At 45.9% G+C, this 25,423-nt stretch overlaps 1 non-coding gene across 1 annotated transcript; it reads left to right on the forward strand.

Moving 5' to 3' along the window:
* The first annotated feature begins 20,373 nt into the window (after positions 1-20,373).
* Positions 20,374-20,450, forward strand: Trnas-cga (transfer RNA serine (anticodon CGA)). Its single transcript has one exon. It is a non-coding gene; the product is annotated as a tRNA-Ser (tRNA).
* Positions 20,451-25,423: the final 4,973 nt, after the last annotated feature.

Here is a 25,423-nt window from a genome sequence, read left to right on the forward strand (position 1 = left end):
AGAATAAGTTGTGAAGAATTATGACAGTCAGTCAGTTATTGAGGAGTTTTGAGTTTAATAGATCAGTGAGGCGAGCTGCCGAATGTCGATGGCCTTGTCTGCCATCGCTATTGTATGTTTTACAAGTGCTCACCCGGAATAACTGCAGTGCTAATGGCAACTCTCATTAGAATAAATTTCACTATTTGCGATAGAAGACGAGACAGAATTTCAGTTCCAAAATTATTTTGCAGATAAGTGCCCATAATAACTGCGATCCAAGGGCTCTTATTAAAGTAAGCCACACCACTGGAATAAGCTTTTCCTATTTAGGAATGAAATCTGACAGCCAAATACAGCAATACGGTTGAGAGAAAGCTGGTGTTAGTATCACAACGTTAACGCGGCAGTACACAGTTAACAGTAACAACCTCGCCAAAATATTTAATGAATCAAAAACGAAGGAGCACTCAGGGTCTCCACAAGCTGATTTTCAGAGTGAACCATCGCCCCACAATTGGCAAAACACCGTCCTAGGATAAATCAGGTCTCCGCACGCTAAGAGAGAGAGAGAGAGAGAGAGAGAGAGAGAGTTTAATATGTGAAGGTGGAACGGCAGTAGACCACTCTCGCGCTCTCAGATGCTCTTTTCACCATCCCTAACTGTCTCCAACTGCCCATCCAAGTATCTGTCGAAGCGCTTGGGGTGGCAGACTGTGATATTCAGCTTGCCTATCACGATTTAAGCGCCCCCCGCAAAGAAGGTGAGCGGGGGGGGGGGGGGGGGGATGGGATCTCTTATTTAACTGGTTACCCTAACTTCTCTTTTTAATCTGCGAAACAAACACTCTGGTAACTTTGCCTATGACGAGGTTGCGTACCAAGAAGCTGACCAAGTTTAGCACTTTGATGATCTTGAATGAACCCACAAAGTGAAGGACCGTCTTAGGAGATATGGCCACGTCACCAGGACCATGGCGGTGAAAATTTGAAATAAAAATGCAATCACCAATCCCCACCATGCATGCACGGCGACGCTTATTGTAGCATTGCGTCTGCCTCGGATGTGCGAGGTCATGTTTTTCCTGGCTCTCTTCCTGTTTCTCTGGATGACGTCAGGGGTGACTTTGACCGGCACTGGATCATTCACGGACCATATATTTGCCAGTGGGGAATTCAGAGGGTAAATCAAATTCAAACTCAAATAGGCGGGTTATAAATTTCGTGAGGACACGAATTAAAGGCTTAGATGAACCAAGGGATGAACACATCCCTCTTGTTAAGAGACTCGGCGTGAAGACGATCAGCGCAAATTTGAAATTACCATTCACCATTTCGGTAAACAATTCCCTTAAATGATATGTCAGTCTTCTAATGTACGACCCCTTTTGTCAGTTCATAGCTCGGCACCATTTCCGAAGAAAGAAATCTTTGTTTGAACCCCTGAATCAACGAATTTTGACTCTGCTTGTCCTTTAGGTTCCCAAGAATGTCGGGTACCTCAATCAACACGAATGGAACCAACATAAAATACAGTAAATCCTGACAAAGTTTCATGCTCCTGGAACGTACGACTGAGGGCATGTGCTACCTGCATCTGCATCCCGGATGTTCCTGACAGAGAAGCGATAGGCGGAAATATGCACAGCTGGCGAGCACCCGACTCAGAGCAGGATAGTCGGTTTCGAGGAAAAAATGCCGGTGCCCCAATTAAAACTGTAATTTTTTCAAGGCAAACATTACTGCAAGGGGTCCCCACTCGTACACCAAATATTTCAGTTGCAAGGGCGACATGACTCCGGAGGCACAGGATGACGTGCACGATCGTGTTACCTTTATGCGCAAACTGAGCCGCGGATAGCACGTCTGACGTGACACAGCACTACAGCGCGACGCGCTCTTTCCGATACCTTGCTCTCGCCGGTTGGCGAGGCTCTGCGCTAACAAACGAAGCGCGCTCACATTGTAATTTTTCTCAAACGATTTTACAGAAACTATTCAGTAAAAATATTTCATTTTTGCCTTGCTTGTAGTGTTATCTGTCACCTTCGTGGCTAAGTGCCCATCATCTCGCTAATGGACATACCTATTGTGTGCCTCGAGCATGGATGTGTGTGATGTCCTTAGGTTAGCTAGGTTTAAGTAGTTCTATGTCTAGGGGAATGATGACCTCTGATGCTAAGTCCCATAGTGCTTACAGCCATTTGAAACATTCTGAACTTATTGTGGTAGGCACATTTTAGTAACACGCTACGCAAAATTCGAAAAGTTTGCAATGAAAAATGGGGCTCGCTATGATTTTGCTTTCGGTACGTATTACACCAATGTTTCTGTATATGAAATTTAGCTAGTATGCTGAATTTTCCTTAGACTAGGGTGGAGGTCTCCATCTGTCTCCTACCTCAAGAAAATGGATCCTATCTGCGTGGTCACTCTCGATCCCACGCCCGCGAAAATGAAATATTCACAACATCCCTGGTATCTCGGGACATGGAAACGAGAATTTGTAAAATGAGACATGGAAACGAGAGTTTGTAAAATGATAGCACACAAGGAGGAGAGTATTTTGCCAGTTCGTAGTAAACACACGGAACTTTATTATCTATGGCGATATATCAGTAGTTCTACTTATTTCTTTCAGAGTTACCGATAGCTAGTGAAACAGGAGTTTCCTAGCATGAAAATAAACATGACATTTCTTCACTTATTTTACTGCAAACCGACGATATGACGTTTTTCGTAAGCTATTGATCTCTCTGGTTAAGTCACTCCGACACAGACTACTAAGACTAGTTGGCAATTACATACCTTGAGCGAGGAATTGCTCACTGTTACCTCTTTGATCAAGCGTGAATTAAAGATGCCTCAAATCGTGCAATCTACCCGTATTAGTTTAATGATTGCCTACTGCCTGAACACGAAATATTTGTGAACAAGTGCGAATGATCTCTTCCGAAAACTCTCTGTTCTTCCGCACACCAGATAGGGCTGCCGAAAAGATAGATAAAGTGGGACCCTCATCACCAGTATTACCAGCACTCATGCCCAGTCAACAGTGCAAAACACGGCGCAGAAGCGCTGCCTGGTAGCGACTCTTCCATCTCCCGATTCTCTGCGAATATGTTGAAAGTTATTTTGGCATGGCACGCCCCAATGAAAGTTATCCTGGGATGAGATGCTACAATGAAAGTTAACCCTTGGTGCGGACTACATACAATTATTGAGAATGTAGTGAAATTTACTAACAATTTTTTTAAAGAAATACAGACATAAATTATAATTATTAATTGAATGCAGTAAACCAACAGTTGGGTTAAGAGAACAATGGGCAAGGATCCTGGGTGGCAGAAGTGAGTCAATTCTCGGGTCCAAAAAATGGGGTTAAAGGAATCTGACGTTGAGCAGACTATGGTTGATAATCTACAGAAGTCTATACAGGTGCAGCTGAGAGGATGTGGCGAGTGAGATTTGTACGCCCTGACAAGGCCGGAGCAGCAGTATGTTAGCTTGTTTGCTTTGTGCAGAGATGTAACTTGCGGCTGGCGAGATGTGTGCGGCAGAGGCGAGGCGTAAGGCCGCACATGTGAATCGATCGCGACCACGAAAGAAATGCAAAATCTCACGGTCTAGCGATCAGGCAGGCTGATCGCAATTTACTCTCTACCAGAGCCCTGAAATACCAGTAGATTTCAGTGTGACACACCCGTTTGCTGGTCGTTCCAAGGACCGATTTGGCTCGCTTATACGACAGAGCACACAAAGATACCTAACGTCAAGACTGGTAAACCGAAAACGAGTATGTGTGCCCTTGGCAAATGAGTAGTCCATGACATTTGAAGTCACACTGTCGGTACAGTAAGAACTTCTCCACAGGCTCTCCAGTCTAACTACTTGCAAGTGAAGTCAGTCTCAGGACAGGTCCCAAGCACCAACCACACATGCGAGAGCTTTGACCAGAAAATCCTTTCCAGACCGAATTCCAGAACCCGAGTGCCTCTCACCTCTCCAGATAAAAAATTCCGTTTTCCCGCAAAGTGCATGAACGACACCGCCTTCACCCTATCTTGAGCCAGTCACTGGGCTTTAGAGGCGCTAAATCTCCCCTCCTACAAGACAGCACAAACTCATGTCCAGCCAGGCCAAGATTTAAGAAACCTACCTCTCTGGCAAAAATGCCAATTACTGGCTTTTTTTAAGTTTTCGCAGTGGGAGAAGGTTTTGTATGAAGTCGTGTCGCTTCCCACGGCAACAAGCGAACAGATAGAGTCTTAATGGAGTATTATCGTCCTAGCTATGAGGTGTAATAAAGATTCTATCTTTAAACGATTCTCAGATGCCAGAGTTTCTTATGTAACCGAGGTAACAGATGGATGAGTGGCAGGCCTATTTGCAGTATAGGCAGACACGAAATCCTCTTAATTTTTATTATGCGTGGCTCTGCACTCAATGACTGGTTTATGACTCCACTGTGTAGATGTGTCCCTTCAGTCCATCGCCCCCAGGCAAGCCTTCAGCTGGCGCCAATGCAGGTATAGAAGCATTGTCCTGCTGGAGACCTGCCTCGACTAGGGCCTGCTCTGTCTGCCCTGAGTGGCTGTGGGCTTGTCTGGCAAGATTTACTGAGCGATGGGCTCAGCGCCAATTGCTTATTGAACTTCCAAGACGTCATGTCTATTAACTGAGTACCATAAAAGCACCTCATGCTTTCAGTGCCGTACCAGGCTCCAGCAACGTCTGCTCAGACCGTTAACTTTCTAGAGTGTTGCTACACGTGCGTGAGGTTGTAACAAATTCTTTAATAATTTTATCTACACGAAAAATAGATGAGAAAGTAACTTGTCCTCTCTCACAGCCCTCTACCTGCTGTTGATTTCTGTATAGGCAGTGTTTCACTTCAATATTAGTTATGTGTGAAATAAGGTAACTTTGCCAATCAGGATTGCCCATTGCTAACACTCATCCTAACTTGACCTTATTCATTCCAGTGGTCATTTATTCACATGAAGTGCAAGCCAGCAAAAGTGCATGAAAAGTTTGCTGTGAGTAGTAGGAATTATGTCAGACCCAGATGTCATTACTGCATCACAGACTTCTGATAAACATTGGATAGGAAGTTAAAAGGCCTTGCAGCAAAGAAATATATCCATTCACACCATATCCCGAGGTCATAGGTGTCTAATGTCTGTAATCATTTACAATGGGTTTGGAGTATGAAGAGTTATCTGCTCATTGATTTATCCTTGCTCTATCACTCATTTGGTCACATTCATCAAACACATACATTCTCAAATTCTCAATAAATAAGGAAAGCGCTTGTGTAATCTGTTTGTCTTGTTACCTAAATTGTGTGATTTGTGTATTATTTTCTACAACATGAAAACAAATACAGGCAAATACTCAGAGCATTAATAAATGTGCAGAACAACATATGTGTCACAATAAAGGCAGTTCAATTGATACCTACATAAACACAAAAAGATATTACATAACGATATTACAGAAGGGTATCCTATTGCTCCCTCCACAAGGGTCTCTGGGGAGAGAAAATTTGCAATTGAATATGTCACATGAAATGAAAACATGGCACATGTGAACTGGCACAAACTGTGACTGGTAGGACTGAAGAACAGCAATCTGTGCCAGGGTGGAATGGCATCTGACTCAACGTATGATGTGGCAGTAATGGAGGCAGACGGCTCTGGCATGCCCTCTCGTCTCAAGGCATCATTTGGCGACTGGACAGCAACCGACGTCTTTGGGCAGCTTATGGACCACAGCTGGACAGGACCATGGGAGTCATCCTGGTCAGCACCAGTTAGCCGTCAGCATCTGGCATGACAGCGTTTCCTGTCGACATGCAACCCGCCTCCTGGCGTAGAAATCCATTCACCATTAACGGGATGTAGAGCAGCCCTGCTCTTCCCTTTCACTTGTGCAATTGAAAGCGCCTTTGCAGACAGCCAAAACGCTCCTGATTCTCTGTCCATATTCTTGAAATAGCACAGTGTAGTGCAGAGGCAACGGAAAAAGCATGCGAAGTTCAAAAGAACGAGAAATCCCGAAGATTGGCTAAAATTTACAGACGCGCGAAATTTGGCACTGACTTCAATGGATATGCCTTTAATAGGTTCCACAACGAAACATTGTCTCGAAATTTGGTACAAAATCCGAAGAAATTCTGGTCATATGTAAAATACACAAGCGGCAAGAATCAGTCAATACCTTCACTGCCCAGTGCCGATGGTACTGTTACCAACGACTGTGCCGCTAAAGCGGAGTTATTGAACGCAGTTTTCCGAAATTCCTTCACCAGGGAAGACGAATGGAATATTCCAGAATTTGAAACACGAACACCTGCTAGCACGAGTTTCTTAGAAGTAGATACCTTAGGGTTGCGAAGCAACTAAAATCGCTTGACACGGGGAAGTCTTCAGGTCGAGATTGTATACCGATTAGGTTCCTTTCAGATTACGCTAATTAGCAATCATATACAACCGCTCCCTCACCAATAGATCTGTACCTACAGATTGGAAAATTGCGCAGGTCGCACCAGTGTTTAAGATGGGTAGTAGGAGTAATCCATCGAACTACAGACGTATATCATTGACGTCGGATGGTAGTAGGGTTCTGGAGCTTATACTATATTCAAATACACTCCTGGAAATTGAAATAAGAACACAGTGAATTCATTGTCCCAGGAAGAGGAAACTTTATTGACACATTCCTGGGATCACATACATCACATGATCACACTGACAGAACCACAGGCACATAGACACAGGCAACAGAGAATGCACAATGTCGGCACTAGTACAGTGTATATCCACCTTTCGCAGCAATGCAGGCTGCTATTCTCCCATGGGGACGATCGTAGAGATGCTGGATGTAGTCCTGTGGAACGGCTTGCCATGCCATTTCCACCTGGCGCCTCAGTTGGACCAGCATTCGTGCTGGACGTGCAGACCGCGTGAGACGACGCTTCATCCAGTTCCAAACATGCTCAATGGGGGACAGATCCGGAGATCTTGCTGGCCAGGGTAGTTGATTTACACCTTGTAGAGCACGTTGGGTGGCACGGGATACATGCGGACGTGCATTGTCCTGTTGGAACAGTAAGTTCCCTTGCCGGTCTAGGAATGGTAGAACGATGGGTTCGATGACGGTTTAGATGTACCGTGCACTATTCAGTGTCCCCTCGACGATCAAAAGAGGTGTACGGCCAGTGTAGGAGATCGCTCCCCACACCATGATGCCGGGTGTTGTCCCTGTGTGCCTCGGTCATATGCAGTCCTGATTGTGGCGCTCACCTGCACGGCGCCAAACACGCATACGACCATCATTGGCACCAAGGCAGAAGCGACTCTCATCGCTGAAGACGACACGTCTCCATTCGTCCCTCCATTCACACCTGTCGCGACACCACTGGAGGAGGGCTGCACGATGTTGGGGCGTGAGCGGAAGTGGCCTAACGGTGTGCGGGACCGTAGCCCAGCTTCATGGAGACGGTTGCGAATGGTCCTCGCCGATACCCCAGGAGCAACAGTGTCCCGAATATGCTGGGAAGTGGCGGTGCTGTCCCCTAGGCACTGCGTAGGATCCTACGGTCTTGGGGTGCATCTGTGCGTCACTGCGGTCCGGTCCCAGGTCGACGGGCACGTGCACCTTCCGCCGACCACTGGCGACAACATCGATGTACTGTGGAGACCTCACGCCCCACGTGTTGAGCGGTACGTCCACCGGCCTCCCGCATGCCCACTATACGCCCTCGCTCAAAGTCCGTCAACTGCACATACGGTTCACGTCCACGCTGTCGCGGCATGCTACCAGTGTTAAAGACTGCGATGGAGCTCCGTATGCCACGGCAAACTGGCTGACACTGACGGCGGCGGTGCACAAATGCTGCGCAGCTAGCGCCATTCGACGGCCAACACCGCGGTTCCTGGTGTGTCCGCTGTGCCGTGCGTGTGATCATTGCTTGTACAGCCCTCTCGCAGCGTCCGGAGCAAGTATGGTGGGTCTGACACACCGGTGTCAATGTGTTCTTTTTTCCATTTCCAGGAGTGTATTTATGAATCACCTCGAAGGGAACGATCTATTGATACGTAATCAGCATGGTTTCAGAAAACATCGTTCTTCTGCAACGCAGCTTGCACTTTATTCGTACGAAGTAATGGCCGCTGTCGACAGGGGATTTCAAGTTGATTTCGTACTTCTAGATTTCCGGAGAGCTTTTGACACCCTTCCTCACAAGCGACATCTAATGAAGCTGCGGGCCTATGGGGTATCGTCTCAGTTGTGCGAATTGATTCGTAATTTCCTGCCAGGAAGGTCGCAGTTCGTAGTAATAGACGGCAAATCATCGAATAAAACTGAAGTGATATCAGGTGTTCCCCAGGGAAGCGTCCTGGGACCTCTGCTGTTCCTGATCTTTATAAATGACCTGGGTGACAATCTGAGCAGTTCTCTTAGGTTGTTCGCAGATGATGCTGTAATTTACCGTCTAGTAAGGTCATCCGAAGACCAGTATCAGTTGCAAAGTGATTTAGAAAAGATTTCTGTATGGTGTGGCAGGTGGCAGTTGACGCTAAATAACGAAATGAGTGAGGTGACCCTCATGAGTTCCAAAAGAAATCCGTTGGAATTCGATTACTCGATAAATAGTACAATTCTCAAGGCTCTCAATTCAACTAAGTTCCTGGGTGTAAAAATTACGAAGAACTTCAGTTGGAAAGATCACATAGATAATATTGTGGGGAAGGAGAGCCAAGGTTGCGTTTCATTGGCAGGACACTTTGTAGATGCAACAAGTCCACTAAAGAGACAGCGTACACTACACGCGTTCGTCCTCTGTTAGAGTATTGCTGCGCGGTGTGGGATCCTTACCACATGGGATTGACGGATGACATCGAAAGGGTGCAAAAAATGGCAGCTGGTTATGTATTATCACGTAATAGGGGAGAGAGTGTGGCAGATATGATACGCGAGCTAGGATGGAAGTCATTAAAGCAAAGACGTTTTTCGTCGGGGCGAGATCTATTTACGAAATTTCAGTCACCAACTTTCTCTTCCGAATGCGAAAATATTTTGTTGAGCCCAACCTATATAGGTAGGAATGATCATCAAAATAAAATAAGAGAAATCAGAGCTCAAACAGGAAGGTTTAGGTGTTCGTTTTTCCCGCGCGCTGTTCGGGAGTGGAATAGTAGAGAGATAGTATGATTGTGGTTCTATGAACCCTCTGCCAAGCACATAAATGTGAATTTCAGAATAATCATGTAGATGTAGATGTAGAATTGTAATTACCACTTCCTGGGTCCAAAATGTGTATAACTCAGGTGCATGTTCCTGATGATATTGTTCACCAGTTCATCTGGAATGCAAATGCGCCAGGGCGCTCCTTCTCCCTCACTTCGACAGAACAGAATGCCTTTTCTTAGTAAGTTAAACTGCCTCAGTTCTGATTCCCTCCTGTCTTTCACTCCCTGTTTAAGAGAAAATAGACCTGGAGCCTTGTCCTGCTCCTTACTGACGACCTTGAGGCTCGAGGTTACATAATTCTCAAATGTAACCTTCTTCATAGAGAACAAGCTGTAAATTTCGTCTTCTAGTGGGTTAGCCTCACCTGTTCCTACCCCAAAGATGAACGTGACAGCCCATAAGCAAGTTATGTTTTCCTTCCCTGGTAGGTGTGTTATCGAAAAGTCATACTCCTGGAGCAAGAGTGCCCATCTCGTTATACGTTTGTTTCGGAGTTTCGCTGTGAGTAGGAATTCCAAGGCTTTGTGGTCAGCGTATACTCTTATTTTTCTTCAATAGAAGAAAAAACGAAATTTCTCGAAGCCAAAAACAACTGCCAAAGCTTCTAATTCAGTAACAGAACAATTTCTTTCACAATTGCTGAGAGCAAGACTTCCAAGCAATGGTTTTGTACACCATGTTTTCCCCTTGCTGATATCCTTGGAAAACCACTAGAGCAATCCCAGAGTAGGAGCTGTCTGACGCCATACAAAAGCCCTCCTCCAGGTTGGGGTGCGAAAGAATAAGCGCATTAATCAGCGCGGTTTTGAAGCCTTGTAATTCATTTTCCGCCACGTCGTCCCATTCCCACGGCGTACTTTTTCCTGTGAGCTGGCGTAACCGTGGTGTCGCTAATTTCTTCACATAGACAAATCGATTAGAAATTTGCGATGCCAAGGAAGCCACCATTTGTGTCTTGGTTGTTGACGTGGCAAATTTCGTTATTGCCTCTATTTTGTCCGGGTCTGGTGTGATTACTTCCGTGGTAATGATATGTCCGAGGAGTTTTACTCGTGATGTTCCTATGCATGACTTCGTGGTGTTGGTGGCTACGCCGCATTCTTTGAAGATCTGTAGGATATCTCTGAGGATCGCATTGTGTCCTCTCCACATGGGCATCCTTTGTTAATGGAATCGTTTAAGATGCTATCGAATCCTCTGATGAGGACAGATGAAGACACGTTTAGCCCGGATGGTAGACGTCTAAATCGATAGCATTTCCCGAATGCAAGGAACGCCATATATTTCCTGCAGTCTGGGTGGAGCATATTTTGCCAGAAACTGGACCGGATGTACAAATAGTTCAGATGACTCTGAGCACTATGGGACCTAACATCTGAGGTCATCAGTCTCCTCGAACTTACAACTACTTAAACCTAACTAACCTAAGGACATCACACACATCCATGCCAGAGGCAGGATTCGAGCCTGTGACTGGAGCGTCGCGCGTTTCCAGACTGAAGCGCCTAGAACCACTCGGCCACACCGGTCGGCAGGACCGCAAGACAAGAGATGAAGAAACCGTAACACCATAAAAATTTTGCAGTAGTCCCTCCACCTTTTCCGGAGGATCTGTCTATGGCTCAATGATGGTATTGAGTTTGCGCGAATCCATCACCAAAATGATCGAGCCGTTAGCCTTCTGTACCATTGTGAGTGGCTTGTTGTACTTGGAGCTTATTGGTTCAATGATGTCTTCGTGAAGCATCCTCTAGATCACGAGAGAAACCTTCTGTCTGTAGGCGTGTCGAATTTGGTAGGGAGGCAGGAAGAATTTAGTGTGTTCCCGCACCCGAAACGCATACATGAAATTTCGGATTGCTCGGGTTTTCCGTAGAAAGTCACCCGCGTTTCTATTTAATATTTCCTCAAGCTCTCCTTTTTCCTGCCTCGGAGTGTTTACTAAATTCCCTAGCATGTGATCAATAGCATCGCGCACCTCTCCTCAAATTTCTTCAACATCTTGAGTGCTGCGGCTACATTCATGATGCCACGATAGATTTTTTTCTTCCCCTCTTTTTTTGCGTAGTTTCTAATGAGTCATTTGGCATGGATTTGCGCACGTATTGCGTGGTCTGCGAAGGAAATCTTCATGGCGCCGTCCTTGTGTAAAGTCAGTTCTCCTTTCCCTACGTCAAATATGTCCAGTTGTTGATTTAGAAAAGCCATGCCAAATATTATCTCAGTTTTATCTCAGTTTCCGAAGAAGAGACGACCAGAAAGTTAGCTTCTAAGGTATGTCATAGGCTGTTGAACGTCTACCTGACTTGAATCTGCATTTCTGTACGCTTCTCTCTCAGAGCGCAGGTGATTCTGGTTTTCTTCAGCTCAGGTGCCGGCCAAGTATGATTCGCAGTGCATTTCTTGTATGCTAAATCCGATATTGCCGTGACTTGGCTTCCACCATCCACAATCCCGTTTAGATTGACCTTGACGACTGTGATGTGAATGATGGGGTGAAAATCCGGTAGTGGCATGATTTCTCTTCCTTCCCGTAGCAGTTCTCTTGTATCTTCATGCTCTAACGGGTTAATAACGCGGCGTTGTTTTGAGCTGAGTCCGCAGCAGCTGTGTGTCAATTGCTGTTTGAATTTTCTCTGCGTGATCTCTGCGACGGGTTTTCCCATATATTCGCTACGGTGGCCATTCCATTGACCTTGACAGTTGTATGTCCTGTATTTCTTTGCTGTTTGTCCCTATAATCCTGTTGGCCATGGTTCGAGCTCTGTTGCTCTCTCCAGTTTCCGTTTTGTCCGTAGTTGTAGTTCTTGATATGATTCTAATTTCCTCGTCTTCTTCAATTCTCCCATGATGGCTGGTTATTCCAACTGAAGTTTGTATTTTAATTTAGATTCGATCAATGTGTTCTCCCATTTCGTCCACCATCATTCCTCTCTGGCAAATCTGGCCAGTTACGGTCATTATTTCTACTTCTTTCTCGCGAGTTTGCACAGCGTGCTATTGAAAGCTTCGATTGAATCGACGCATCTACCGATGAGCCGCTTCTGGTAACGTAAAGATAATTTAATGTAGCAGTGCCTTATAATTTCCTTGGAATAGTTCGATTGATCCAAGAATCGGTTCTTCTTGACCAGGGATTCTAAGAATTTGACAGGACTCTGGAATCCTGACGCTTCTTAGTCCTTTCCTAACATGATCTACTGTTTCATCCTCTCCTGTGTGTCTTGCGACCAGTATGCGCTAAGTAATGCGGCCTTAAATTCTTAGTACTAGCGACAACTCTCCGCAACTCGGCGCATATGTTCTGCAGTCGACCCTTCTAAGAAACCACAGATAAACTGGTGCTTGTATTTCAGTGGCCAAGATCCTGGTAGCACGTGATCATACTGTGCCATCATGGTCTTTGGATGTCATGTGTTGTTTGCCTCCTCGTAGGACTTGAAAATTCTGGATGGTAAAGAAAAGTTTCTGGTCGAAAGGTTCGACGTATCCGTCGTGCGAATTTTCCCTCTCGTCTCCAGCGCGTGATTCCGTGTATCCGTGCCCTAACGATTTTCGTGCACTGTTATGGTATCCTTTCGTGTTGTCAGATTCGCGTAATATCGTTTCTGACCTCCGTAGACGTGTACAGTTGTTTTCGGGCTCCGTCTCTGACATGGTGCGTGGTACCGTCAGATCGCGGAGCATTTCCTATTACACGTTTCTCCTTGGCAGGAGCATATTACTGCTGCATTCGCCCATGTGCAAAGGGTGTGTCCTCATATAGCGGTTAGCGTTCGGAGAGTCGCAAAACTTCTTCGTCACTTATCTGATGCTCTCTATGGCACTCTACCGGACGAGATTGTGTTTGAAATTGCGTGACGCGCTCATGTTCCTGCTAAACGTCCTTTGCCAACTCGTTTTGTTGCGCGACAACTCGGGTTTGTTGATCATTAAGTTCAAAGACTTCGGCCTGTTTGATTTCTATCTGTTCGATTCGCTTCGCGGCCTCATTCATTTTTTCCTGCGTTTCTTGAACTAGCTTTTTGCCTTACCTTTGGAGAGTTACAAGTGCCTTTATTGTCTCAGTTTTTGGCCACTGATGCGTCCTTTCGTGCTACTTCCGCTACCAATCGCTCTGTTTTGGCATCGCCTGGACCGGGACGTTACTCGTTTTTACTGTCGTTTTCTTGACATTCTCTAGCTCTTCTTGGATTCTTTATATCTCTTTCTTTATCTATACAGCCTGTGACCATTCTTATGACTAATTTGTGTCTTTCTTCCTCTTCCTCCCGTCTCTGCCTCTTGTCTCTTCCTTTCTGCCCCTTGCATGAATTGCATGAGAGCCTCAAACACAGACCCAACGCTAACACCTTTCGGACAAGATGAACGACATTCATCGTTCTGCGACGTTTCGTTCATGATTGTGGACTGCCGGTGTCACTGATGATGTGTCTCGTACCAGCAGCACCTACATTTCGTTCTGCTGCCGTCTCACGTACACTTTCGTCGCCTGACTGAGACATGTCGTCGTAGTCTGCAGGTTTTACGTTAAACATTTCTACCCGGTCTGGAACTGCAATTATCTGAGAATTCCGTCTAATATCTGCCTTGTCATCGCTAGTAATCTGGCGTAGACGCGTGGTTAACAAAACACAATTGCTTCCGCTACTCTATAACAAACGTACCATGCATCTTGTAATCTTGCACTCCAATTCTGACCCAAAAGAATTTAATCGCTACACATTTCTATGTCACACAGATTCTACTCTAAATTACGCTCCCGTGAGCTACTAATTACTAGTACCTGACAACGAATTCAAATAACAGCACGCTTATCTATGTTCACAAATGAAAATCTCAATCCATCCTAACAATTCAGCACAACGCAGTTCGCCGCCAGACACAAACAATAAAGTGACAAAGAAGTCACAAACACAACACGAAAATACACACATACAATACTTAAATATTAGTACTATATCTACGCCAGCAACACGGATCTATTGTACCCAGCTCATCACATTAAACATGGGGAAAAGACCTTCACTATGCAACACTATCTACGATCTGACGGTGACATAAGGTGCCATCAATTCAAAAGTCTTCGCGGGGGACGTCCATCTCAATAACTCCGCTAGGTAACGCAATCTGACAGTCACAGAAAGTTCCATCAATCCGAGATCCTGGCAGGACACACCACAATGAACGTTTACATTTACATTTACATTTAAATTTATACTCCGCAAGCCACCCAACGGTGTGTGGCCGAGGGCACTTTACGTACCATTGTCATTACCTCCCTTTCGTCTTTCAGTCGCGTATGGTTCGCGGGAAGAACGACTGTCAGAAAGCCTCCGTGCGCGCTCTAATCTCTCTAATTTTACATTCGTGATCTCCTCGGGAGGTATAAGTAGGGGGAAGCATATCTAATCCAGAAACGCACCCTCTCGAAACCTGCGAGCAAGCTACACCCCCTTGCAGATCGGCTCTCTTGCACAGTCTGCCACTTGAGTTTCCTAAACATCTCCGTTAAGTTATCACGGTTACCAAATAACCCTGTGACGAAACGCGCCGATCTTCTTTGGATCTTCTCTGTCTCCTCCGTCAACCCGATCTGGTACGGATCCCACACTGATGAGCAATTCTCAAAAAATGGTTCAAATGGCTCTGAGCACTATGGGACTCAACTGCTGTGGTCATCAGTCCCCTAGAACTTAGAACTACATAACCCTAACTAACCTAAGGACATCACACACACCCATGCCCGAGGCAGGATTCGAACCTGCCACCGTAGCAGCCGCACGGTTGGGGACCGCGCACCTAGAACCGCGAGACCGGCCGGCGAGCAATTCTCAAGTATAGGTCCAACGAGTGTTTTGTAAGCCACCTCCTTTGTTGATGGACTACATTTTCTAAGGACTCTCCCAACGAATCTCAACCTTTTACCCGCCTTACCAACAATTAGTTTTATATGTTCATTCCACTTCAAATCGTTCCGCACGCATACTCCCAGATATTTTACAGAAATAACTGCTACCAGTGTTTGTTCCGCTATGATGTAATCATACAATAAAGGATCCTTCTTTCTATGTATTCGCAATACATTACATTTGTTTATGTTAAGGGTCAGTTGCCACTCCCTGCACCAAGTAACTATCCGCTGCAGATCTTCCTGCATTTCGCTACAATTTTCTAATGCTGCAACTACTCTGTATACTACAGCATCATCCGCGAAAAGCCGCATGGAACTTCCGACACTATCTACTAGGTCATTTATATATATTGTGAAAAGCAATGGTCCCATAACACTCCTCTGTGGCACGCCAGAGGTTACTTTAACGTCTGTAGACGTCTCTACATTGGTAACAACGTGCTGTGTTCTGTTTGCTAAAAACTCTTCAATCCAGCCAGTATTCCTGGTATGGGACGCCACAGTTAAAGTAAGCCAGTGGTGCTGACTATATTAAATGATTGAGAATGTAGTAAAGTTTACTAACAACACTTATTTTTTTTAATGAAAAACAGACTTAAATGTAGTTATTGGCAGAATACGGTGAACAACTAACAGCTGGGTTAAGAGAACAATAGGCAAGGATCCTGGGTGGCAGAAGTGAGTCAAGTACTAGGGGCCATAAAAGTTAGGATAACGCAATCTGACGCTGAGCAGACTTTGACTGGTAATCCACAGTACATCCTGACAAAGCCGGAGCAGCAGTACATTACCCGGTTTGCTTTGTGCAGCGATGTAACTGACGACTGGCGCGATGTACGCGGCAGAGGCGAGGCGTAAGGCGGCACCTGTGAATTAATCGCGGCCACGGAAGAATTGAAAAACGAGCTCTGAAATCAAGGTAGATTTCATTGAGTGACGCACCCGTCCGCTGGTCGTACCAACGATCAATTTGACTCACTTATATGACTGAGTGCAGAAGTATACCAAACGTCAGGACTGCTAAACCAAAACGATTAAGTATGCCCACAGCAAACGAGTAGTCTCAGACATTTGAAGTCACACTGTCGGTACAGTAAGAGCTTCACCACAGGCTCTCCAGACTAACTACTATCAAGTGAAGTCAGTCTCAGGACAGGTACCAAGCACCAACTGCACATACCAGAGCTTCGACCAGAAGATCCCTTCCAAACCCAACTGCCTCACACCTCCCCAGATAAAAAAATTCCGTTTTTCCGCAAAGTGCACGAACAACACTGTCTTTTCCGCATTTTGTGTCAATCACAGGGCTTTAGAGGCGCTAATTCTCTCCTCCTACATGACAGCACAAATTCATGTAGAACCAGGGCAACAGTTAAGAAACTTGCGTCTCTGAAAAAAAAAGAACCCTCCAATTACTGGCTTTTTTAAGTATTCGCAGAGGGAGAAAATGTTTTTCTGCAAGAGCGCGTTGCTTCCCACGGCTTGACACATACAATCTTAACGATCTTTATCCAAATTGCCTGTGCCATGGAGTATGATCGTCCTAGCTATCAGGTGTAATAAAGTTTCTGTCTCTAAATGTCCCTCAGACGCTGGAGTTTCTTATACAACCGAGGTGGATGGAAATGAAGCACAGGCCTATTTGCAGTATCGGCAAACATGGAAAATTGTGAATTTTTATTACGTGTGGCTCCGCAGACATTGCCTGGTTTATGAATCCGCTGTGTAGATGCATCGCTTCAGTCTGTCACCCCCAGCCCAGCCTTCGGCTGGCGCCAGCACAGGTATAGCGGCATTGTCCTGCTGGAGATTTGTCTTGACCAGGGCCTGCTCTGTCTGCCCTGTACAGGTGTGGGCTTGTCTGGTAATATTTACTGTGGGATGAGCTCACCGTCAATTGCTTTCAACTTCCAACATGCCGTTTCTATGAATTAAGAACTATAAAAATACCTCATGCTTTTAGCGCCCTACCAGGCTCCAACAACGTCTACTCAAGCCGTTAACTTTTTAGTATCTAGCTCAAGGTGCGTAATGTTGTGACAAAATCAATAATAATTGCTTGTATACGAAACGTAGGTTAGAGAGTAGCTTTCTCATTGTTACCAGCTAAGCTGGCCTTTTTCGAAGCAGGCCATATCCAGTCACCATCTCTGCACCATCACACCAGTACTGTTATCCTGAAACACAAATGACCCTTAATTTCTGTATCCTGACGTACACACATACAGAAACATAAACCAATTATGAAATTTAAGCAATAGGAAACCCTCTTTGCTACCTTTGTGAGGGTCTTGAACATTCTTCAACCAGCCTAAGTTAAGTTGTAGGACTGGGTCAGGCAAGACAGCATAATTTTCACAGATGGCGAATGCTATTTTATTCAGTACAAATTTAACACGAATCCTTTTCTGCCCCATCTCTGTTTTACAAAACTCTTGATAAAAAACATCCACCATCAACTGGTAGTAAATGTACAACAAATACATTAAGCCCTTTGGTGACGTCAGTTTATAATAAAGCTAAGTTTTCTGCTGCAGGTGGTGACAATCCAGCAGACAGGATGGATGGTGCAGACTCACCATCCACAGACTTACTGGTAGTGTGGCAGGTCCGATACTACAACAGAGTAAAAACTCATCTTAAAAACTAATATCAGCCCACAGTTTCTACAACATCAGAAACACACCTTCTGGTATGTAACAGCTTACAACCACAACAAAAATTGATAAAAAGATGTATCCGATGGAAATGAGCATTTGGTTCCATTAGCTGAGAGGGCCCTTACGGGGCAGGTCCAGCTGCCTGGGTGCCTGGGTGCCATATTGGGTGACCTGAGCACTGGATGGGGATGGAATGATGATAAAGACAGCACAACACACAGTCCCTGAGCGGAGAAAATCCCTGACCCAGCCGGGAATCGAACCCGGGCCGTAGGACGGCAGCCTGTCATGCTGACCACTCAGCTAAGGGGACGGACGATGTACCCAATGACTACACTGTCAGTACTTTTGACACAGTATTTTAATGGGCTATACAAATCCTTAACAACTGGTTAACACCAGAATTCCGGTAGCAGGCGACGAGACAAGGTTTCAACACCCGTAAATTATTTTATGAGATGACTACCTGTAAAGATTGGCTCTAATTGGAAATTTGTTGGAAGTTCCTCTGGCACCAAACTGCTGAGATCATGGGTCCCTAGGATTACACACGACTTAATCTAACATAAACTAACTTATGCTAAGGACAACAAACACACCCATGCGCGAGGGAGGACTCGAACCTTCGACGGGGAGAGTCACGAGAACTCTGGCAAGATGCCCCCGACCACGTGGCTACACCGCGGGCTGACTGGCTCTTTTTAAAATAAAGTTCGCTATATGACTAGCAGATCAGATAAACTTTCAATGCCTACAAGTGTTTTACAGACCTCTGCCTGAAATCACTGCAGTCGGTTCATATTAAAATAAACTTCATTTTTTTAAATAGCAGACAAGACAAAATTTTTAATCCCCAAAATTGTTGCCCATGATAACTGCAATGAAAGGGACAGCTCTTATTAAAGTAAGATTGACCATTGAAGTAAGCTTCACTTCTTTCGGAATGAATCCCGACAGACAGAGAACACTGCATCATGGTTGAGGGGAAACTGGTCAGAGTATCGTTACTGTAAGGCTTCAGGCACACAGTTTACAGTAACAGGCTCACCAAAATACTTGATGAATTTATAGTGAATAGCCACTTGAGGTCGCGACAAGCTCGGCCCAGGCAAATTTCCAAGGGGAAAAACTCCCAAAAGTTGGCCAAAACGCCGTCCTCGCACTCATGAGGTCTCCACCCGCCGACGTAGAGTTTAATATGTCATGTCTGAACGGTGGTACAGAGTCCTCACTTCCCCAGCTGCTCTTTGATCCTTCGCTAAAAGTCTCCAATTGCCTGCCCGTGTCCCGGGCAAAGCGCCTGCTGCGGCAAACTATCCAAGATTCACGCGGCTATCGCGATCGAGCGATTGATCTGAGCCAGCACGGCTCAGACATATTAGGTCAAAGCATTGTCAGCAAAGCATAAGCCGTTGATGTAGGTCTTGTAGCAACGAAAGAAAATGAGTTTCAGATAGAACTACAGATTATATGCAGATACGAACAAACGTTGGGTTCAACAATTACCAGGACCAAATCCAACATAATTAACTTAGGGCGCGGGCTTATCACGAAAACACTGGCGAAATAAAAGTGGTCTCACTCATGAAAACGTCTTACATCGAGTATATGTGTAACATAAAGCTCTCCATCTCTGCCAACTACAAGAAACCTTAGTAGCTGCAATTGCGGCAGTCCAAGCACACAGCTTGAAGTTGAACGAAGGTCAGAGAATGGGATTTGCAGATACACACATTACACCCAAAATGAACTATGTGACCCATGCATTACGAATTCATAAGAATATGTCCATGAGAATAATTTCGGTATTAGGACACTACATAAGTCTTGCCAACATCTTCAAAGCCATATGTCTCTCTCTCATAGCAGAAAATGGTGGAATAAATCTCACTGGTGTCAGTTTTAAATCGCAGGCTTTATACGTGTGTAACACGTTCAAGCCATGGACAAGGTCGCTCAATAGATTAACTGCCCATTTACTAACTGAGATCACTCCTGTTAATCTGAACCTGCTCACGGATGTGTAGTGTGTTCCAAATGGTGTTTGTTATGGTAAAAGTAAAACATATATATCTCAAAAATTAACAGAAATTAAGAACAGAAATATGATAGAACAGAGTACTCCCTTTAGGAGAGGAAAGAAATTTGGAAAAACAATAGTCACCGGAATACAGGAATACAGATTAATGTTACAAATGAAAAGGACAGCTGGCAATCGATTAGGCTTGAATTTACAGGACAGAGTACCGGGCGTGAGTCGTGCTTCGGTAGCTCAGTTGGTAGAACTCTTGCCCGCGAAAGGCAAAGGTCCCGAGTTCGAGTCTCGGTCGGGCACGCAGTTTTAATCTGCCAGGAACTTTCATATCAGCGCACACTCCGCTGCAGAGTGAAAATCTCATTCTGCAAACATCCCCCAGGCTGTGGCTAAGGCATGTCTCCGCTACCTCCTTTCGTTCAGGAGTGCTAGTTCTGCAAGGTTCGTAGAAGAGTTTCTGTAAAGTTTGGAAGGTAGGAGACGAGGTACTGGGAGAAGTAAAGCTGTGAGTACCGGGCGTGAGTCGTGCTTCGGTAGCTCAGTTGGTAGAGCACTTGCCCGCGAAAGGCAAAGGTCCCGAGTTCGAGTCTCGGTCGGGCACGCAGTTTTAATCTGCCAGGAACTTTCATATCAGCGCACACTCCGCTGCAGAGTGAAAATCTCATTCTGGCTACTTAAACCTAACTAACCTACGGACATCACACACAACCATGACCGAGGCATGATTCGAAACTGTTACCGCAGCAGTCGCGCGGTTCCGGACTGAAGCGCCTAGAACCGCTCGGCCACCGCGGCCGGCCTCCTATTTAGTCCACTTGCTGTGCACAAAGTGCTACAGACCACAATTTATAGTATCTTTAAACTTTGTCCATACTTTCTCCTTATCCATCACACTGGAGATGAATGAAACCAATTCGTTGTCTAAGTGAGATGCTGTTTCTAGCAGAAATCCATTCTTAGGCTTCTTGACTGATTTACTAACTTTCGTAACCATAGCCACTATGACGAAATCATGATTACTAATCCCTGTATCTATACTAACGCTATCGATAAGGTTAACCCTGTTTGTAGCTAGAAGGTATAAAATATTTCCATTGCATGCGGGATGTCGAACTAGCTGCTCAAGTGAGTTTTCGGAAAACGTGTTGAGAAGTACTTCGCAAGAATGTTTGTGCATATCCCCTCGAATGAATCCGTGGACGTCACAATCTGTACTCGGTAGGTTAATGTGGACTCCAACAAACACTGCATGACCTGGGTACTTACGAGCTGTCAGTGACTCTAAAATTGTCACGTTGGAATCTGGTGACCGGTAGAGCATCTGACAATTAACTTGTTTCCACACCGACCTACTGTACGCGAGCAGTTAACTTCACAGTCACAATCATTCGAGATGAGCTGGCATGGTCACTCGAGACTGTACATCTCGTTGTCCACTACAGGAAGTTCTTCAAAGCAACGGCGTACTTGGATATTCGTGTCTGTAGTCTCTTGAACGCTGTATGCCGTCAACGTTTGACTGGACTAATCTGTATCTTTTGTAACGTGATCATCAGATCTCATCTCTACGGAGCCATTTCATAATTTTGGCTGTAGTAGCGTATTATACGCCAACACAATGTCAAGAGCATGCGACTGGTCGACTTTCAGCTTTCTGTTCGTTTGTACAAAAATTAATACGTATATCTATGAGAAAGAGGCAGTATTTCATGTACCTTTGTAGTACACATTTTGAGACTACCAGTCGTTAAACATATGTTGAGAGGTGTAAGCGTAGGCTTCCGCGGCCTGTGTCACTGTCAACAAAATTCTTCAGGGTTGTTGAGCGCATTGGCAATTATAAAAATCACCAACATCTGTGCCACTGTCCACTTCCTTACTGCTTTTTACTAGGCTGACTACTGAATGAGAGAGACCTTCGATCTTATATAGTAGCGGAGAAAGCTGTTTACGTAATTTGATATGAGACTTGAGACTAGGAGTAGGGGCGTTAGACGTTCTTTATTGGTCTTCATATAAATGCTAGTCATTGGTGAATAAAGACCTGCTTAGATTACTTCTAGCTGTTGATGGAAAAAGGCGAATTTGAAACGGGCGGTAGCTGTAACGTGCCGCTGTGTACCAGTTGCAAATGGTTCAAGTGTCTCTGAGCACTATGGGACTTAACATGTGGGGTCATCAGTCACCACTTAGAACTACTTAAACCTAACGAACGTAAGGACATCACACAAATCCATGCCCGAGGCGCCGGTCCAGACTGAAGCGCCTAGGACCCTCGGCCACGCCGGCCGGCACTTGTTGCACGATGCGGGCTGCGGCGTGCCTTGCGCTCTGCGTGTAGTACGACCACTGCGGTCTCCCACGCGCCTATGAGTTGCTCTGTGCGCTCTGTTCTGCCACAGCACTGACACTACTGACACCCAGAACGCTGGAAGCCTATCTATACCCGTCCTCTCCATACATGTTGGCGGGTCACTCGCTATTTCTATAATCTTTCTAATCTTCCCCCTCAATTTAAATGGCTATTCCGCCAGTACGCGGGGTTAATCGAATATTATCTCTTTATCGCATTCATCCTAGCGTCCCGCCACCGTTGACCTGGTGTGTTGTTGCAGATGGATATATCGTTCATGTTCTGCAATTCGTGTGCTGATGGGACGCCCCATCTCGCCTGCGTACACCATTCCACATTTGCAACCGATTTCTTAGACTCACGTAGAGTCCAGCTTGTCGGCCACATTTTTCGATGAGCCAAGCACATCTTTAATTTTGTTATTGCTCCGAAAGAATGGCTTGATGCCGTCTCGGCCGAGAATTTTGCCCACACGTTCAGTGATCCCGTATACGTATAGTAATAACTATGTTCCGAGCTCCCTTGTGCTCCTCTTTTTTCCCTTTACCCTTCGACGGCATAGTTTAATCTGTCATATTCTTACCACACCATTGGCTACAAAAATGGGTATGAGGTTCCATAGTTCGTGTCACCTCTGATCCTGTGGGCCCCCCACGTTGGAGTGTGAAGGGTGGACTTCTTGTGCCTAGGGTGAAGGTGGGAGGAGGCATGGGGTAACTGCAGGTGCTGATGTTTTTCCTGTATACCATGTGGCCAATTTATATACTGACAATGCGGTCAACACCCCAGAATTTTATGAACAGTGACAGTAGCAGTGTAAGCCTACGGTTACATTTAAGTATCCTGTATGAAAAGGAAGTATACAGAGACATCATGCAGCTTGAATCGCTGCGGCTGATAAGAGGTAATTTCTGAATGATCTTGTCTTCTTGAAGAGATGTAGGGACACCAATGTAGTGCCAAAATTTTTACAGTTGGCGTCCCAACAAGGCTAAGGTTATCAGTTTAAAAAACAAGTAAGACTTTGCTGAAAGAGTGTATCCGCTACATTCGTATTAGCCTCGACAACAACAATAGGAAACAGTGTGACCTGCACCTCCTCCTGATAAGAACGTAGGAGAAGGTACACAGGTTAACCTCTCAACTCGCCACAAGATCGAGCGACAATATGGATGACAATCAGATGACGAAGTTCGCCAACCTGCAACCGATATCGAAAGAAGAAGAACCAGTGTTGAACACGAGACGTATTGTGGTCAAGCTCTCGAGCCACACCTTAAGCGAAGCAGCCAAAAAAATTCTAGCTAGGGGATGAATTTCACAATCGTACCACAACGAAAGAGAGTGGTACAGAATCTGTTGGGAGTTCGGTACATCATATACCACAAGCGGAAGCGGAGACGGTCCGACAAGAACCGGTACGACTTCTGAGTTATGCAAAGCCAGCCAAACAAGACATCAGCAGAGAGGAACGCCAAGCTGTCGCGGAACAGAAGGAGAACACTCACTTGGTATTCATACAAGCTGACAAGGGCAACGCAACGGTGGTACTGGACACAACACACTACAACAAACGAATGGAGGATCGTCTCAGAATACCTATTCACAGGAAACTTAAGTATGATTCGACCGTCAAGATTATCTGATCGACACAAGCACTGCTGAAGAAAACTAGAACGAACTCCGACACGGCCTAAGGACACATCCCACAAGTTTCTAGTCATATATGGGTACCGAAGGTCCACAAAGGCGATTTTTCTTTAAGACCCATTGTGAACAATATTAATTCAAAGACCTACAAACTAAGAAAAGAACTAGCACAAAAGCTTCGACAGCTAATGAGGCGGCCGAGCGGTTCTAGGCGCTACAGTGTGGAACCGCGCGATCGGTACTGTCGCAGGCTCAAATCCTGCCTCGGGTATGGATGTGTGAGATGTCCTTAGGTTAGTTTAAGTAGTACGTAAGAGATAGACGTACACTCCTGGAAATTCAAATAAGAACTCCGTGAATTCATTGTCCCAGGAAGAGGAAACTTTATTAACACATTCCTGGGGTCAGATACATCACATGATCACATTGACAGAACCACAGGCACATAGATACAGGCAACAGAGCATGCACAATGTCGGCACTAGTACAGTGTACATCCACCTTTCACAGCAATGCAGGCTGCTATTCACCCATGGAGACGATCGTAGAGATGTTGGATGTAGTCCTGTAGAACGGCTTGCCATGCCATTTCGACCTGGCGCCTCAGTTGGACCAGCGTTCGTGCTGGACGTGCAGACCGGGTGAGACGACGCTTCATCCAGTCCCAAACATGCTCAATGAGGGACAGATCCGGAGATCTTGCTGGCCAGGGTAGTTGACTTACACCTTCTAGAGCACGTTGGGTGACACGGGATACATGCGGACGTGCATTGTCCTGTTGGAACAGCAAGTTCCCTTGCCGGTCTAGGAATGGTAGAACGATGGGTTCGATGACGGTTTGGATGTACCGTGCACTATTCAGTGTCCCCTCGACGATCACCAGAGGTGTACGGCCAGTGTAGGAGATCGCTCCCCACATCATGATGCCGGGTGTTGGCCCTGTGTGCCTCGGTCGTATACAGTCCTGATTGTGGCGCTCACCTGCACGGCGCCAAACACGCATACGACCATCATTGGCACCAAGGCAGAAGCGACTCTCATCGCTGAAGACCACACGTCTCCATTCGTCCCTCCATTCACGCCTGTCGCGACACCACTGGAGGCGGGCTGCACGATGTTGGGGAGTGAGCGGAAGAAGGCCTAACAGTGTGCGGGACCGTAGCCCAGGTTCATGGAGACGGTTGCGAATGGTCCTCGCCGATACCCCAGGAGCAACAGTGTCCTTAATTTGCTGGGAAGTGGCGGTGTGGTCCCCTACGGCACTGCGTAGGAACCTACGGTCTTGGCGTGCATCCGTGCGTCGCTGCGGTCCGGTCCCAGGTTGACGGACACGTGCACCCTCCGCCGACCACTGGAGACAACATCGATGTACTGTGGAGACCTCACGCCCCACGTGTTGAGCAATTCGGCGGTAGGTCCACCCGGCCTCCCGCATGCCCACTATACGCCCTCGCTCAAAGTGCTTCAACTGCACATACGGTTCACGTCCACGCTGTCGCGGCATGGTACCAGTGTTAAAGACTGCGATGGAGCTCCGTATGCCACGGCAAACTGGCTGACACTGACGGCGGCGG

Source organism: Schistocerca gregaria, chromosome 5 (assembly GCF_023897955.1).
Source record: "Schistocerca gregaria isolate iqSchGreg1 chromosome 5, iqSchGreg1.2, whole genome shotgun sequence".
NCBI lineage: Eukaryota > Metazoa > Arthropoda > Insecta > Orthoptera > Acrididae > Schistocerca > Schistocerca gregaria.